The sequence below is a fragment of the Gekko japonicus genome, unplaced genomic scaffold (genome assembly GCF_001447785.1).
Source record: "Gekko japonicus isolate JY-2015 unplaced genomic scaffold, Gekko_japonicus_V1.1 scaffold4011, whole genome shotgun sequence".
In the NCBI taxonomy this organism is placed as follows: Eukaryota; Metazoa; Chordata; class Lepidosauria; order Squamata; family Gekkonidae; genus Gekko; species Gekko japonicus.
Window position 1 is genome coordinate 19771 of NW_015165358.1, and position 17274 is coordinate 37044.

General features: G+C 45.6%; 1 pseudogene; it reads left to right on the forward strand.

Annotated features, from left to right (window-relative positions):
- The window catches only part of LOC107109894, a 31134-nt pseudogene extending 19728 nt beyond the window's left edge, over positions 1-11406 (forward strand).
- The last annotated feature ends 5868 nt before the right edge of the window (positions 11407-17274 follow it).

The following is a 17274-nucleotide window of genomic DNA, read 5'->3' on the forward strand; positions in this document are numbered from 1 at the left end:
TCTTTCCCTCCCCCCCCCCGGCCAGACACGGGTGTCAGCTATGCTGCCATGGGGGGTGGGGGGAGGTTTCTTGTCCTCTAATTGCCTTTGCATTCCTTCTGTGCTTCTTTGCTGCTACAATGCTTATCTCTAAGTATTGCAGGTGGAGATGTTGGTCTGGTTTTCTTGGGAACCGTGAGAGAGTGTTGCGTCCCCAGCTTCTGCGCTAAACGGTCAAAGGTCTTCTCCCGCGCGCGGGAGGGTAGCTCATTGGCCAGGGCAGGGGGGGTGAATACGAATACCATATATCAGTGGTGGCGAACCTATGGCACGGGTGTCAGAGGTGGCACGCAGAGCCCTCTCTGTAGGCACGGGTGCCAGAGGTGGCACGCAGAGCCCTCTCTGTGGGCACGCGTGCCATCGCCCCAGCCAGGCCCAGACCATCATTAAACTGTGGTAATTCTCTCAGCCAAATAATTTTAAGTAAATGAAAGCATTTGAGATTGCTTTCCTTACTTTGTTTGGATCATCTTAAGTTAATGTATGAGTTGTTTTTTTCCTAAAGTAAACCTTCAGTATTCAGGTTAAATTGCCATGTTGGCACTTTGCGATAAATAAGTGGGTTTTGGGTCACAGTTTGGGCACTCGGTCTCTAAAAGGTTCGCCTTCACTGCCCTATATCCTATTATGCCCCATGGGCAGCCGTCATTCTTAACAGTGCCTATGTTAATGCATCTATAGCTCTTCAATAAAGTATTACCTTTCCTGAAAGCGTGTACTACGGTGTTGGCTGTGGGTTCTGACAACAGGTCTCACAGAAGTCTGAAGTATGTTGGCAGCATTTATAATCCCTGAGGCTCGTAGGTACCTGGTGCTTCTCTTCTGCCTCTCCCGGAATTTAGGAAAAAGTGTTCAAAACTTGGTTGAGTTTCCACAGGGCGAGGTGTCACAACCCTGGGAAGGGGGCGTGTGAAGCAGTGAAACAAACAAGCAAACACCCTTCCTCCCTCCTTTGTCTCAGGAACAGGCAGTGAAGAGATGCTGTTGGGCCGTCGTCCTTCCAGAGGTGTGGAAACGGCTGCTGCCCCTCCAGCCCAGGTAGGAGAGATGAGCAGGGGACAACCTGGGTCCCTCCCCCTTTCTCAGGGTTTTTTTTTGCTCCTGTTGTTTCTACGAGGTGTCTGGGCGAGAGATCCTCTGAACGCTGTTCCCTTTACCCGTCCCAAGCCTTACATCCTGTACGTTCCCAAACTACTCCCTTCCAGTAGGCAGTCTCTTCCTGACATGATCTCTGATGAGGTAATCTGTTTTTTCTTTCAGGGTCCCTTCTCCTTCAAGGAGGTGTCGGTCGATTTCACTGAGGCAGAATGGGCCCTGCTGGATCCGGGACAAAGAGCTCTGCACAGGGAAGTCATGCTGGAGAACTATGGGAATGTGGCCTTTCTGGGTAAGGATCTCTCATAGGTGCCAAAGGTGTGAATTGCTGCCATTGTGAGGAGGCCTGAATCAAAATATCGAATAGCAATACACCATCTTGAGGCCTGTCCTGTTACTTGGGGAGGAGCTCCGGCTCCCTGGCAGAGCATCTGCTTGGCATTGCAGAAGGTCCCAGGTTCAATCCCCGGCATCTCTGGTTAAAAGGACCAGGTAGGCGGTGATGCAAAAGACCTCATCCTGAGACACTGGAGAGCCAGTGCCAGACTGAATAGACAGTACTGACTTCACGGGAGCAAGGGTCTGATTCAGTACACGGCCTGAGCTTTCTGTGTTCATGTGTGTGTCCTTGCCCGGGAACAACTGAGGCCAGTGTCGTGGCCGTCACCACCCAAGCTGGCGAAGTTGTCTCCAGGCCTGAGGCAAAGGGGATGAGCGGCCCTCAGACAGACTCTGGAAGGGGCCGGATCCTCCTTTCTCTGTTGCCACCCTTTACAAACACACCCTTCCCCTTGGGTGGGATCACAAACATCCACTCTGCCTGTGATCTGGAGATGATTTTGTTAAGAACCGAAGCCTGGGTCCCCCTGGGTCAGTACTCTTCGTACCTGAGCAGCACCCCGCAGGTTCACGAGGAGGGCGCACACAAGTGGTGGTTCACCATCCCGCTGAAGTTCGAGTACCAGGGACAGCCCTGAAGTAGATTGCCTCATTTCTCCATGGTCGGAGGCAGAGGGTGGTGCAGGGAGAGAATGTTTCCTCTCGATACCCCATGACATACGGGGACCCTCGGGGGGCTACCCCCTCCTCCGTGTTACTTAACAACTCTATGAGTCCCCTCACCCAGCTAGCTTGGCGTTTCGGAATGGGTTTCCATCAGTATGCTGGCGACACCCAGCTGTATCTGCTGATGGACAGCCAGCCGGATGTCATCCCGGGAAACCTGGCTGAGGGTTTGGAGGCCGTGGTGAGGCGGCTGAAGCAGAGTCGGCTGAGACTGGATCTGTCAAAGACAGAGGGTCTCTGGCTGGGTTGGAGTCAATGCTCCCTCTAAGCTGTGGGGCCCTGTGAGCAAAAATTCTACTTTGTGAGCTGCTGGCACGAAAGTTGTGAGCGAGCGATTTGGCTGCTGCATAAATTAGTTTGCTCTGGAGCCGTCCCTTCCTGAGCTAGGACAAAAATGTGTGAGCCGGAGTCTAAGAAACTGTGAGCTAGCTCACACTCAGCTTAGAGGGAAACCTTGTTTTGGGGGGGAGAGATTCATATTTGGGGAGCCAACTCCCGACTCTTGATCACATACCTTTAACACTGGCACTGTTGGTGTAGTGGTTAAGTGTGTGGACTCTAATTCCCCACTCCTCCACTTGCACCTGGCTGGATGTCCTTGGGTAAAAGCCATAGTTCTGATAAGAGCTGTTCTTGAAAAAAGAGCAGTTTCTGTCAAGAGCTCTCTCAGCCCCACCGACCTCACAGGGTGTCTGTTGTGGGGAGGGGAAGGGGAAGGAGTTTGTAAGCCGCTCTGAGACACCTTTGGATAGTGAAGGGCGGGGTATAAATCCAATCTCTTCTCTTCTTCTTCTTCTTGGTCAAGAGCCCGAGAGTGGTCTTGGATGCCTCCTTACTAATGGAGGCTCAGGTGACAAACACTGCCAAGTTGACATTTTTCTAGCTACTCCAGATCAGGCAACTGGCTCCCTGCTGTCAAACCTTGCTTCGCTCAGTTTGCCATAGATGCTGGGGGAGGGGAATTCCTTAGGGGGGAGGTGTGAGCGTGGAGTATGTGACTGCAATATCTTATAAGCAGAACTCTTCCGAAGACGAAGCCTTTCTCTCGTTCATAGTGGAATGTCCTTGAAGCTTCCGGTGCCGCCTTGCTTAGTAGATAATGGGCAAAAAAAATCAGAAAACAACCGTGAGCTGAATCTCCCGCGAAAAATATACAAAGGAGACTTCAATAAAGTGAAATGCATATATAGTCATATAACCCCTGATAGGAAGATACAGACACCAACAAGATCCACAATAGGAAAATACAGAGTCCAAAGTAAATATCCAACACTTTTCCTAGGTAATATTTCAGTGTTCCAGACTCCTGGTCCTTCCTCAGGAACAAAGAACAACCATTGGGAGTCTCATTCCATTTCCTTATAGGATAATACTGTTCTGTTTCTTCAACATTGGGCTGTCGGGTAGCCCCGCCATTAGGTAATTCTCCCTTCTGCTGGAATGCGCTTTCCTCTGCAGCTGCATTTCGTTTTTGCTCCTTATCTGCCTACTGGCCTTGAGTGCTCATCGCTTGGGCGCGAATGCCTCCGACTCTCCCGCTCACCCCTGAACCGTTAGACACTTCCCCGCGTTTTGTATTCATTGCTTATTGGCTTCTAGGTGTCAGGGGGTATTGTATGAACCCACTATATTTACTATGGCCATTTTGTATGTGTCATTCCTGACTCAAAGAGTCCAAGTCGACTTCATCTCACTCTGATCAATAAAGTTGAATCTAGTTAAGAACCTGCAATTGATACTGAGTTATTGAAGTACCTGACAGAGAGTCAGGAATCCATCTCTCCTCTACCCGCATCATTGTCAAAATGAACTGTGATGATCGTCAGCACCAGGGGAACCACAGGTACCGGTGACTACTGCACCCGTCACCACGGCCGTGCTGGTTACCACCACCTCGTCTGTGACCGTGGTTCCTACAACACCTCCGCCTCTACATGTTCCAGTGTCTTTGGGTCTGGGACTGGGAATGGTAGGAGGGCTCTTCCATCACGGATTGAGGGAGCCAATGGGGTTTGAATGGTCCACGTTCGATACAACCACTCAAGAGTCATTGATGTTAACCCCTGGACCGACGAGGGGAAGCCGTTAACAAATACTAACCAGCCCACGAGACAGGGGCACGTCCTCATCGCAAAGAGGAGAAGAGGGGTTGGGAGGATCGCCTCACCCAGATGGAACAAGCCCAGAACCGGTTGTTTCGGGTGGTGGAAGACGCCCTGATGGGAATTCCAGGCACAGTGGCACAATTAGTGCAAGCCGAGATGCACCGAGATGCGCCTGCAACAGCAGCAGCAGGTACCTTCCCCCCCTCCGAATGTGCCAGCCCCGGCTCCGGTAGGTCCAGTTCCGGGACCTAGGATGCCAGAGATTCTCCCTAAGGGGTTACTAGATGCTAAGTTTGATGGTACCCCGGAGAAGTTGGCCTTCTTTGTGGTGCAGGTGGAGACGTTCATCCAAACGTGGGGCCACCTGTTCCCTACTGATGCTCGAAGAGTGGACTATATAGCGGCGCAACTCGGGGGGAGCCGCAGATTGGTACGTGAGTCTGCACAATGCCTGAGGTCCTGATCTACAAGAGGTGGCTGCATTCATGTGGGCTTTAAGAACTAAGTACGAAGACCCACTGGAAAGCAAGCGTGCCCAGAACTACTTGCGCACGTTGAAACAAGGCAGACGCACAGTGCGTGACTTCACGGAAGAGTTCAAGAGGTACACGTCTAAAGTGCAGGGGTGGCCGGATGGGGTACTGGCCGAGCACTATCGGGTGGGCTCCATCCCGAAATCCCCAAAACCATATTGAGTGTGCGCCCCATCTCTTTCAGTGCATGGATGCGAGAAGCTGCCGATGCAGAGGCCCGTCTCCAGATGATCAAGATAGACAGACCGGCTCAGACACCCTGGCTAGGGTCTATTGGAACAAAGCCAAAAGTCCAAAAACCGAAGGATGGCACCAGAGAGATGCGCATGAAGCAAGGGCTGTGTCTCCGCTGTGGAGAGGCCAGGCATTTTGCCGCTTATTGCCCCAGGGCCGTGGGAGCGTCGGCTTCAGCTAAGGACGTGGGGAAGAAGAAACCAGATACCCCCTTCAAGAAGGGGGCCGCGAAAGCTAAAGTTCAATGAGCCCTTCAGTTTGGAGTAGCAGGGGAGAGTTCCTGTTCCGCTACCAGTGAGGAAGATGAGCCGGTGGGAAAAGGCCAGGACCTGCTGTAAATGGCGCTGAACAGCAGGTCCAAAATTACCCCCTTTATTCTTTGTTACCATGACTGTAATGAACCAAGACGTACTCGTGTCTATGATGTGAGAGCCCTTATTAACTCCTCTTTGGTGATGGGGTTGGGAGCCCCTGTGGAAAAGTTGTTGGACCCCATAGTTTTCACACAGATGGACAGTTCTCCCATTACAGAGCCGTGTAAATACCAGATGAGACCATTGCGAATGGGAGTGGGGGATCATTGGGAACACTGACAATTTTTTATTACCCCTGCCGCCAGATTCCCGTTGGTGTTGAGGAGTCCTTGGTTACATGACCACGACCCATATATATTGTGGGACGAGGGGCAAGTGTGTTTCATCTCTCCAAAGTGCAAGAGCCATGGCTGGGATCCCATGTGGGGACCTACCCCTCCTGATGAGCCGGTACGTTGCCTGGCAATGGAGAAGTTCCATGTCATTCCCCTGGCTTATCGGGATCTAGCTAGGGTGTTTGAGGAGGAGGAAGCTGACGAGTTGCCCCCACATCGTAACACGGACTGTTCCATTGAGTTGATTCTGGGGCAAAAGTTACCTAAGGGTAAGCTTTATGCTATGAGCCCCTCCAAAAAAGTGGAACTGAGGTGGTTCATTGGTAAAAATTTAGCCTGGGGTTTCATCCACCCCTCCTCCTCCCCATTTGCTGCTCCTCTGTTGTTTCAAAAGAAGAAGGATGGGGGCTCCACCTTTGTACGGATTACAGAGGTCTAAATGCAGTTTCAACCACGAATGCTTACCCCCTCCCTTTAATAAAGGATCTCCTAGCTGAAGCGGCAAAAGGAAAAATCTTTTCCAAACTGGATCTGAGGGATGCATATTTCCGGGTGCGCATAAGGGAGGGGGACGAATATAAGACTGCCTTCAATACCCTGCTGGGGCAATTTGTGTGTTGAGTCATGCCATTTGGGCTTCAGGGAGCCCCAGGGGTGTTCATGAACTTGATCAATAAAGTGTTGCACAGAGGTCTTCCGGTTGATGACAGCACGCTTGCGGACTCACCTCCCAGACCTCCTGGGGGTGTCTCCGTGCTCTGGCAGAAGGAGGGGGCGAGCAGGCTCGTAACCCCCCCAGGGTCCCGGTGAAGGGGCCCTGGCCAAGGAGCTTTGAGGGGTAGCCTCTTTGATGGCGGAATGCCAGAGAATCGAGTCTCCCCTTTGCTCCAGTGGTTCTTCCAGCCGAGAGACCGAATGGTGCAAGTGAAGCTAACCGGAGCAAGCGCAGGAGATTGGGCATTAAAAATGGTGAAATAAGCGTGGTCGGAAGGCCAATTATGAACGTGAGTCTTCTTAGAAATGATTTTTGAAAGAAAAGACGCTCCCTACCCTATCCTGTGGAATGGGAAAAGCGAGCCGGGGGGGGGACGCCTCCCATGCGCTTAAACTGTTGAGCGAAAGGGGGGGGAGCAGAAGAAAAGTGCAATTGATTGCCCAGAAGTACTTACCCAATCAAAGTTAAGCAGTAAACAAACGGGAAAAAGATGGCGGGGAAGAGGGACAAAGACAAAGAAAGACTACTGAAAACGAAACCAGAGTCTCCAAAGCCGGAAACGACCAGTGAGATGGCAAAAGGTGTAGCTGAGTGCATGCGCCGTCTACTGGAACAGCTGAATAACTTCAGAGAGTAGATATCGGTGGTAACACAAAGTATTACACAACAACAAACGCAAATAACTGATTTGATCCAAGTAATGAAGCAGGATGCTGAGAAAGTAAAGGAAGTGGCTGAATCAATGCAGAAGGTGAAGAAAATGCAAAAATTGGAAAAGAAAACTTCTTCTTTGGAAGATCAGATGCTTTCCAGGGGGTGCCAGAGAACAGAGGAGAAAATATTAAAGAACTTATGAGTGAGCTACTTGCCCCAGTAACTGAAATAAAGGCGGAATTGTTACTCAACGACATGGATGTGGCCTTCAGGTCATATTCAGGATATATAAAGAAAAATAACCTGCCTGGGGAAATTGTAGTAAGATTCTCGAAGAGGCACGTCAGGGATGTTATCCTGAAAGGAGTAGCTGCAACCCCCCTGAAGGCAGGGGAGAATGTGGTCAGAACGCTAAAGGATATTCCATTTGAAGTACGACAACGTAGAAAGAAATACAAGGAACTTGTGCTCTTTCTTTAAACAAATTCAATCGGATACAAATGGCTATTTCCAGAAGGCATAACGTTTAAGATTAAAGAGAAGAAAGAAAGGATTGACTCTGTTCTGAACGCTCAAGAATTTCTAAAGGATCAGCTGGAAAAGCCAGAGGATGGGGAAAAAGAAGAGGACAGTAGATCCAGTGGCGAGCTGGAAACTGGTTCTTCGGGCGAGGACTCTCTGTCTGAGCAGGGGGCAGCAGCCCCGAAAAGTCCCTACAAGTTACGGAAGAGAAGAGAAAATAAGAAATAAAGGCTGAAGGACTCTGTTTGGTGCCTTTGAGAACTTTGGTTTTTGGGGATGATTGGGGGTACTGTTATTGGGCAGTTAAATCCAAACTTAGAGGGTAAAAGGTTTTAAATGTTGGACTCAGTTTATAAAAAGATTAATGATGAAAAGACTTGATGTATCAAAGCTAGTGGGCAGATCTCCTATCTTCGGTTTTTAGATAGTAGTGGGTACTTTACTTTCTCCTGTATGTGTAGTTTTCCCCCTCCCTTTTTTCTGTTGTAGTTTTTTGTAGTGATAAAAAATTAATAAAAAATCCCCTCCGGGGGCTATAAAAAAATGAAGTGTTGCACAAGCACCTGTTCAGGGAGGCCCTTGTTTATTTGGATGACATCTTACTGTACTCCCCAGATGAGCAATCACACATCAAATTGGCGAGGGAAGTGCTTCAGACTCTGTATAAACACAAGCTGTTTGCCAAACTGTCCAAATGCGAATTCCATAAGGAAGAAATAGACTTTTTGGGCTACCATATATCCCCTAAAGGATTGGAAATGGACCCAGCAAAAGTGTGGGATGTCCTGGGGTGGGAAGCCCCTCGTACCCAGAGGCAACTCCAATCCTTCCTCAGATTTTTGAATTTTTACCGAAATTTCATCGCAAATTTTGCCCAGGTCAGCCTCCCCCTCACTGACTTGCTTAAAACTAAGGGGAAGGGGCTGGAGAGCACCAAGCCCAGTGCTCGATTACAGTGGACCTCAGAATGCCACGCTGCTTTTGAGAACCTTAAATCCTTGTTCATGTCCAAGCCTGTCTTAGCCTATCCGGATGAAAATAAAAAAAATTGTTGTACAGGTTGACGTGTCGGATGTGGCCATGGGCGGAGCCATCTTGCAAGAAGATGGTAAATTACACCCCTTAGCCTATGTCTCATGGACGTTTAACACCACTGAGCAAAATTGGGCTGTTTTGGACAAGGAGGCTGGAGCCATCTGGCTCGCCCTGTCTACTTGGAGACATTGGTTGGAGGGGGCGAGGGTACCCTTTGAAGTTTGGGCCGATCACAAGAACCTCGAGGTCCTTCACACGCCACCCAAGAGCATATTTCCTTCCCAGATGAGCTGACTGAGAGTGAGTATCATTTATGGTTAGGTTAAAGAAATAGACATGGGGGATTTCTTATTCACTTCTAAGCAACATTTGGCTTGGTACAATCATACTGAGTGCTGGATGAGGGGGAGGAGGCCTTCTGGGTAGTGTTCACTCTCAGCTGAGTTAGTGTGAGCTAGCTCACAGTTTTTTAGCCTCCGGCTCACACATTTTCCCCTTAGCTCAGGAAGGATGGCTCCAGAGTAAACAAATTTTTGCATTTTTTGCAAGCTGACAACTTTAATGCCAGAAGCTCATGAAGTAGAATTTTTGTTCACAAGACTCCACAGATTAGAGAGAGAGCATTGCTTCTGGGGGCCTGAGATCTGGAGGGTCAGAAACTCCCCCCTTCCTCCTGGTTACACAACTGGATACAGGTTCTCACCATTAACCTATGACCACATTCTGGAGTCTGTTCTTGGAAAAGATAAGGAGGTTAGCCACAGGGAGACTGTAATCATGAATGCCAACAAGTGGGACCAGGCCACCTAATAATCACATTAACCCTTGGGGGAACTAGAGTGCTTTCCCTCACAGATGCATTCCCCTTATAGTGGTTGGGATTGAGGGCTTTGATCCTGACCATGGTTCTGTACTTCCAGAAGAATTTTTACATTTCAATTTCTTTCCTTCTCCATATAAGAATTATCTAGCTCCCTCTTTCTCTCCCCCCCCTTCCCAGATGAGCTGGTTGAGCGGGAATATCATTCATGGTTATGACAAGGAAACAGGCAAGGAATAGCCATGGGGGATTTCTGATTCAGTTATGAGCGACCTTTGGTTTGGTACAATCATAAAGACCACTGGAAAAGAGGGTGTGGAGGCCTTCTGGGGGCCTGAAATCTGGAGGCTGAGAAACTCCTGTGCAAGAGCAGAGCTGTGGGTCTTGGGGGGGGGTGTGAGGTATCCTTAAATACTAGGTATTCTGGGGAAAGGTGGAGTGTTAGTTCAGATCAGCCAAGCTGGACAAGGCCAAAGGTTTTTCAATCCTTTCCTACTTCAGTCATATAGATGCCTTTGGAGCTTACCAGTCCTCCCAAGTGCTAACAGGACCTCTCTCTTTATTCCAGCAGAGGATGATCAGAGGAATGAGGAGGGTGAGGAACTTCATCAGCAAATGCCAGATAAAGTTAAAAAGGAAGACTTGAAAGAAAATGTCAGTAATCGAGGCAGACCTAAGATAAAGAAAGGCAGCCATATGGGTGAAAAGCGAGATGGAAGACAGTGTAATGTAAATTTTCCAAAACACAGGATTATGAAGGCAGGTAAATCTATTCAGTGTGGAAAGTACATCAAAAAGAGATCACAGCGCCTGGTGCACGAAAGAATACACAGAGGTGAGAAACCTTTTGAATGCTCAGAGTGCGGAAAGAGATTCACTCAGAGCGGCAACCTTCAAGTGCACCAAAGAACCCACACAGGGGAGAAACCTTTTGAATGCTCAGAGTGCGGAAAGAGATTCAGTCAGAGTGCCCATCTTCAACAGCATCAAATAACCCACACAGGGGAGAAACCTTTTCAGTGCTCAGTGTGTGGAAAGAGATTCAGTCAGAGTGCCCATCTTCAACAGCATCAAATAATCCACACAGGGGAGAAACCTTTTGAATGTTCAGTGTGTGGAAAGAGATTCAGATAGAGTGGCACTCTTCAACTGCACCGAAGAACACACACAGGGGAGAAACCCTTTGAATGCTCAGTGTGTGGAAAGAGATTCAGTGCAACAGGGGGTCTTCAAGTGCATCAAAAAACCCACACAAAGGAGAAACCTTTTGAATGTTCAGTGTGTGGAAAGAGATTCAGGCTTCGTAACCATCTTCAGTATCATCAGAGAACCCACACAGGGGAGAAACCTTTTGAATGCTCAGAGTGTGGAAAGAGATTCAGTGACACGGGGAGTGTAAGATTGCATCAAAGAACTCACACAGGAGAGAAACCTTTTGAATGCTCAGAGTGCGAAAAGAGATTCGGTACGAGTAGCAGTCTTCAGCTGCACCGAAGAACCCACACAGGGGAGAAACCTTTTGAATGCTCAGAGTGTGGAAAGAAATTCCGTAACAGTGGCAATCTTCATAAGCACCAAAGGACCCACACAGGGGAGAAACCTTTTGAGTGCTCAGAGTGTGGAAAGAAATTCCGTCACAGTGGCAATCTTCATAAGCACCAAAGGACCCACACAGGGGAGAAACCTTTTGAATGCTCTGAGTGTGGAAAGAGATTCAGTCAGAGTGGCATTCTTCACCGGCACCGAAGAACTCACACAGGGAAAAAACTTTTGAATGCTCAGAGTGTGGAAAGAGTTTCAGTTTGAGTGGCAGTCTTCAACAGCATCTGACAAGCCACACAAGGGAAAAACCTTTTGAATGCTCTGTGTGTGGAAAAAGATTCTGTTTGAGTTGCCATCTTCCACAGGACCTAACAACCTACATGGAAGAAACATTTTGAGTGCTCAGAGTGTGGAAAGAGATTGAGTAACAGTAATAAAAGTTTATTAAGGATTTTAAAACAAGACATCACTAATCAGTATAGTTTCTGCAGCTTAGCAACAGAAAAACAAGAAAAGCTAACTGTTCTATCTAATACATGAAATAATTGGTATTAGATAGCACCTCTTTTTCCAGCATAAGTATTCCAGCTGTAGCCTAAGTTACTCTGTGTAAAACTATTTATCGATATGAAGAAGAAAATATCAAGGCGTAGTAGCACGGCATGAGCATAAAGTTAGTGTGGCTTCCCTCTAGTCTATACCCATATTTTACTTTCTGCCTCACTATGGTCAGGTGGCTGTAATGACCCAATCAAGGGTCCTCCTTGATGGAATTTTCCAAAGGCTGTCAGCACCCCTCCTAATCCCCCCTCCCTGCTGGTTACACAACTGGATACAGGTTCTCACCATTAACTAATGACCACATTCTGGAGTCTATTCTTGGAAAAGATAAGGATGTTAGCTACAGGGAGGCTCTAATCATGAAAGCCGTCAAGTAGGACCAGGGCACCTATTAATCATGTTAACCCTTGGAGGAACTAGAGTACTTTTCTTCACAGATGCACAGATGGATAGAGATTGAATAACAGTAGTAGTTTTCAACTGCATTAGATAAATGGAAATGGATTAGAGTATGGAAATCTTCTACAGCATCTAAGTACCCACACAAGGAGAAACTGTGTAACTACTTAGATCATAAAAAGAGCTCTTCTCTTGTTTCACACCTAAAGGACAACCACGGACCATATAAAGTAGTTGAAACGCTTCAGTCTACATAGAAATCCTAATTTAACGAAGAAGAAATGTTAAAAATGCTCGGACTGTGGATGGAGCTTTAGCCATGTTTGAAGACCTCAAATAGACCTCACAGAGAAGAAAGCCAGGATGGGCTCTGCCCATTGAAGGAGATGATCAGCGCTTGTCTCCTTTTGCCTGGAGGTGTCCACAGAAGGGAGAAGCCTCATAAATGCTCAGTGTGTGGCAAGAAGGCACAGATCCCATTTTCGTGTTCTTCAGAGAATCCATGCAACGGTGAAACATTCCTATAGCTGGTTCTGATGAGGGTCTTCTTGGGATGCCGAGGTTTTGGAGGTTCAGAAAGGCTCAGAAAGTCATTACACAAAGGAGGGCTGTTTCAGTAGTTTCCCCCCTCTGTGAAACTCACTTCTTCCGGTTGCCTGCCGATCATAGGTCCCTGCCACACAGCAGGGAAACGGAGGGCTGATCTGCGGCAAATGTGAGCCGCACCAAAGTTGGAACGCCGCGGCGGGATCCCACAGATCCCCGGAGCCGCGGCGCGTCACTCCCCGGCACGATCAGATGCCGGGGAGGAAGAGTCGGCTGGGAGGGGGAGGCTGCCGAACTGCGCATGCTCGCCACATATACAAGCCGGCCGATCCCACGGCCCGGCTTGCGGCGCTCCAACGGTTACAACCACCTAGGTAGGTGGTTCTTTTTTACTGCGCATTTTCGCCGGTAGGGACGGATCCGAGACGGATCCGGCACGCTCCCCAGATGTTGAGGTGGGATCGCGCCGGTTTGCTCTGCCCCCGTTCCGTTCCGCTCCCGGCCCAAATGGGCTCGTATGAACAGGGCCTCTTTCTGACATGTACAAAACTGGTAAAAACCCTTTGTGACGTCCTCCTTATTGGGGAGGACTGGTTTCACTTTAAAAGTTCTATTTATTATGTTTAACAGGGTAGAATCTGCTGCCACCAGGAAATTTTAAGGATTTCCAAACCTTTATGCTTGTACTTTTACCGGTTTGGTAGACCGAGTATAAGGCTTACGAGGAACTATGTGGTCCTGAGGAAGTATTTCATTCAGAGCTGGTATAACTTGAATAAAAGAGGATTTATTGAAAGAAATGCTAAATATGAGGATGATACACTGTAACTAGTAATGTGTAAAGGATGAACAATTGCTTTGATTTCACACTCAATCTTATCCCTCACTGACAGGGATCTTTGCTTGTAACTTTGTAACACTTGTTTATCTCAATGCCCCATATTTTCACTGTTTTGCTCCAGTTTATTATGACACTCAGACTTTCCTTTAAGTTTTCTTCACTTCAACTTTACTGTACTTTTTGTATACACTCAGCATTCAGCTTTCTTTCTCATTCTCACTGAAATACATCAACTGTCAGCTTATCTGCTTCAACACAGAACTAAACTCCCTAACCCTTCATCGACTGTCAACATCTAACTGAAACTACTGACAAACTCACATACTCATCCAACCAGATTCACTTCCAAAGCCCCTCCCCCTCTCAGTCAACCACCAATCATACCACACTTGCCTCTTTCAACCACTCTAGTCTATCTACCACAGCCATGCAACCAAACTTTTAAAGAGGCACACACACACAGAAACAAGGAATCGTTACACCCTTCCTTTCCCAAATCCTGTGAGGAAATAGAGAAGTTGAGGTTAACAGATATCTACGGCCTCTCTGTGCCTGGCATAAACATAGTGTGACTAGATGGCATCCTTAATTCACAAACATTTTTTGATGACAAGCAGTTCTAGAGAGGCATTACACATTGTAATCTATCCCTAGTCCAGCCTGCTGTGAGCTTTTTTGAGTGTCGTCACCCTGAAGCCAAAAGATTGGATTGAAAGGAAAAGCTTATGTCCCCCAACCCTGTGATTCAGTGAGTTCTAAGGCTTCTGACCCTCCCAATATCATCCAGTATTGTGGAAATAGACTGATACTTATGGAGTTGGCAGGTGAAACTTGTGGAATACAGATTGTCCAATCCCATTTGCCCTCCTCAACCAACCCCTGATTCTCCAGGAGACACTCGGAAAGAAGAGCTATGGTTCCCTCCTCCTGCTCTGACCCCACCCCCAACTCCATGAGCCAGAAATGACCCGGAGGGCCCCTTGAATTCCTCCTTGGAGATTGTGACAGGCTGAGAAATTTCAACTCATGTCAATCAATCAGTCCTTTGTTTTATAAATAAAATGGAAGGTAGAATAAAGATCACTTTTAAATTACAATCAAACTGACTTTATATATTATCACAGCACAATTTTATAGCACATTGCAAAAATATAGCCACCTTCTCAATTATATCCGAAGAGGAGTAATTCAGGATAAAATGAACCTTAATGTGAGTCAAGAATCCCGTCTTATTTGCCAAAATAGGGTTTAGATATTTTGTATGAATTTCTACATAAAAAGGACAATAAAAAAGGATATGTGAAATTGTCTCAGTGCTACTTGACTTACAGGGACAATATCTAGCTGAATATGGCACCTTTTGAAATCTTCCATATAGGATTACGGATGGCATAACATTAAACTGTATGTTGTTGTGGAATGTGAAGCATGTGGAGATATGGAGCCATATGGCCTGCTTTTCGTGGAATCTCCAAGCTCAAGCGAGAGCAAGTTTTATTGGCTGTACTAGAGAGGTTTTGTGATTCAGTGTCCAAAATTCTGTGTTTAATCCTATGGAATGCATCCAATTGGGAAAGCATAGATAGTGAATCTAGGGATAGACCAATAACACTTATTTTCATTTCAATGCAAGCTAACCAGTTAGATGATTCTGATAGCATTTGATAAGTAAAACTAGAGGGATCAGAGTTATAATGTAGTCGCAGCCAGAATTTAATAGTTGCAAGCCACGCTCTGGTTTCAACTAAGGCTTGTCCAGTTTCCAAACAAAGTACTGCATAAGGCACACAGTGCAGCATTCCCAAAATTTACAGAGGAATTTGGGCTGAATACATTCCAGAGAATGATCAAATGCACCAGTCCAAAGTGGGATACCATATAGCAGCGGCGGACCCACTTTGGCATTAAAGACAAGGCTGTCCAGTATCTCCACTGTTGTTTATACTAACGTTGGAAGTGCTGACAAGAACTATTAGGGAAGACTCCTGCATTAAATGGACATCAATAAGAGGAAATAATTACAAGCCTTTGCTGATGACTTGGTATTTATCTTGGAAGAGCCAATGGATTCGGTACAATAACTAATTAATCAAATTAATGAATATGGGAAAATGGCAGGAACGAAAATAAATTATCAGAACACGAAAATGATCACAAAAAACATGAAATCAAAACAGAGATGTGAAATAGCAGAACTAATTGGATTTCAACTGGAAAAAAAATTCAAATACTTGGTTATTAATATTACAGCAAAATGTAGCTTTCCAATAAAAGATAACTATGATAAAGTATTACAAGACATTAAAAATTATTTAGAGACATGGACAGAACTCCAAGTATCACTAATGGGTAGAATAGCAATTTTGAAAATGAATATTTTATCAAGTTTGATGTTTTTATTCCAGACCCTGCCGATATATATCAAACAAAACTTTTTTGACAAATTGAATAAACTGACACAACACTTTTTATGAGAAGGGAAAAAACCAAGAATTAAATTGAAAGCCTTGCAGAATGCAAAAGATAATGCTGTATTTGGAGTACCAGATTGGAATAATTACTAAAGGGCAGCAGGTTTGGCTTGGCTGAGAGAATGGATTTTACTCGAAGACCATAGGCTGCTGACTTTAGAAGGACATGACTTAAAACTGGGATGGCACACATTCTTATGGTATGGGAAAGCTTCTGGACACAAATATTTCAAAAATCATATGATAAGAAGATCATTATTGACAACTTGGGAAAAGATCCGTCCAATGATATATACTAAAATTCCAAGATGGGTATCTCCCGTGGAAGCTTTTTCTCAACCAGTATTTTCAAAACAGTTATCAGATACGCAGAATTGCTAGACGATGGAAATAATCTAAAGACTCAGGAAGAATTAAAGAAAAGGGAAATACATTTAGAGTGGTAGACTAGAGTACAAGTGAAATCTAGATATAGTAAGGATAAACAGATAGATGGATTTTATTTAGAACAAGATGAATTTTAAAAATTATGTATTTCGAGAGAGAAACTTATAAAGAAAATGTGTGGTATGCTGATGCAATTGAAAATGCAGGATGAAATAGTTAAGGAATGTGTGATTAAATGGATGCAAAATGTAGGTTATAACATAGATTTGTCACAATGGAGTAAAATATGGAATGTGAATATCAAGTTGACTAAATCTGTTTCATTTAAGGAAAATTTGTATAAAATGTTCTATAGATGGCACCTAACCCCAGATAGGTTAGGTAAAATGTATAAAAACTTGAGTAACAGATGCTGGAAATGTAAAAATCATGTTGGATCATACTATTATATGTGGTGGATATGTAAAAAGTTTAATAAATACTGGAGTACATACTCTCTTGCAATCAGTGTTGAATATTACAATAGTTTTTAAACCAGAAATATACCTGTTAAATTGTCTACCAGATGACTTAGATAAGAACCATAGATACTTTATTTTACATGTTATAACAGCAGCCAGAATCTTATTTGCAACGACATAAAGGACATTGAAAATCCCAATGCGTAATGAGTTGATAACGAAGATTATGGAATGTGCTGAAATGGACAGATTGACAAATATACTAAAAGGAAACATGGAGGAAGAATTTATGGGACCATGGAGGGCGTTTTATGACTGGTTAAAATATAAGTACTGAGAAACTAAGACTAAATGAAGAACAACAAGAAATATGGTTATAATAGTTGTGAAACTTTCAGGAGAAGATTTGCATGCAGAATGTTAAATTGGATTTTTAATATATAATTCTGTATTCTCCCCTCCTTCTTTTCCCTTTCCCCCTTTCTATATATAAACTAATAAAACTCTTTTTAAAAAAGACCCTTAGTGCAGCAGGTACAAATGGGTAACCTCTGTTATAGAAAAAGCTAATAATAGCCACGGCACTGATATTAGCCAGAT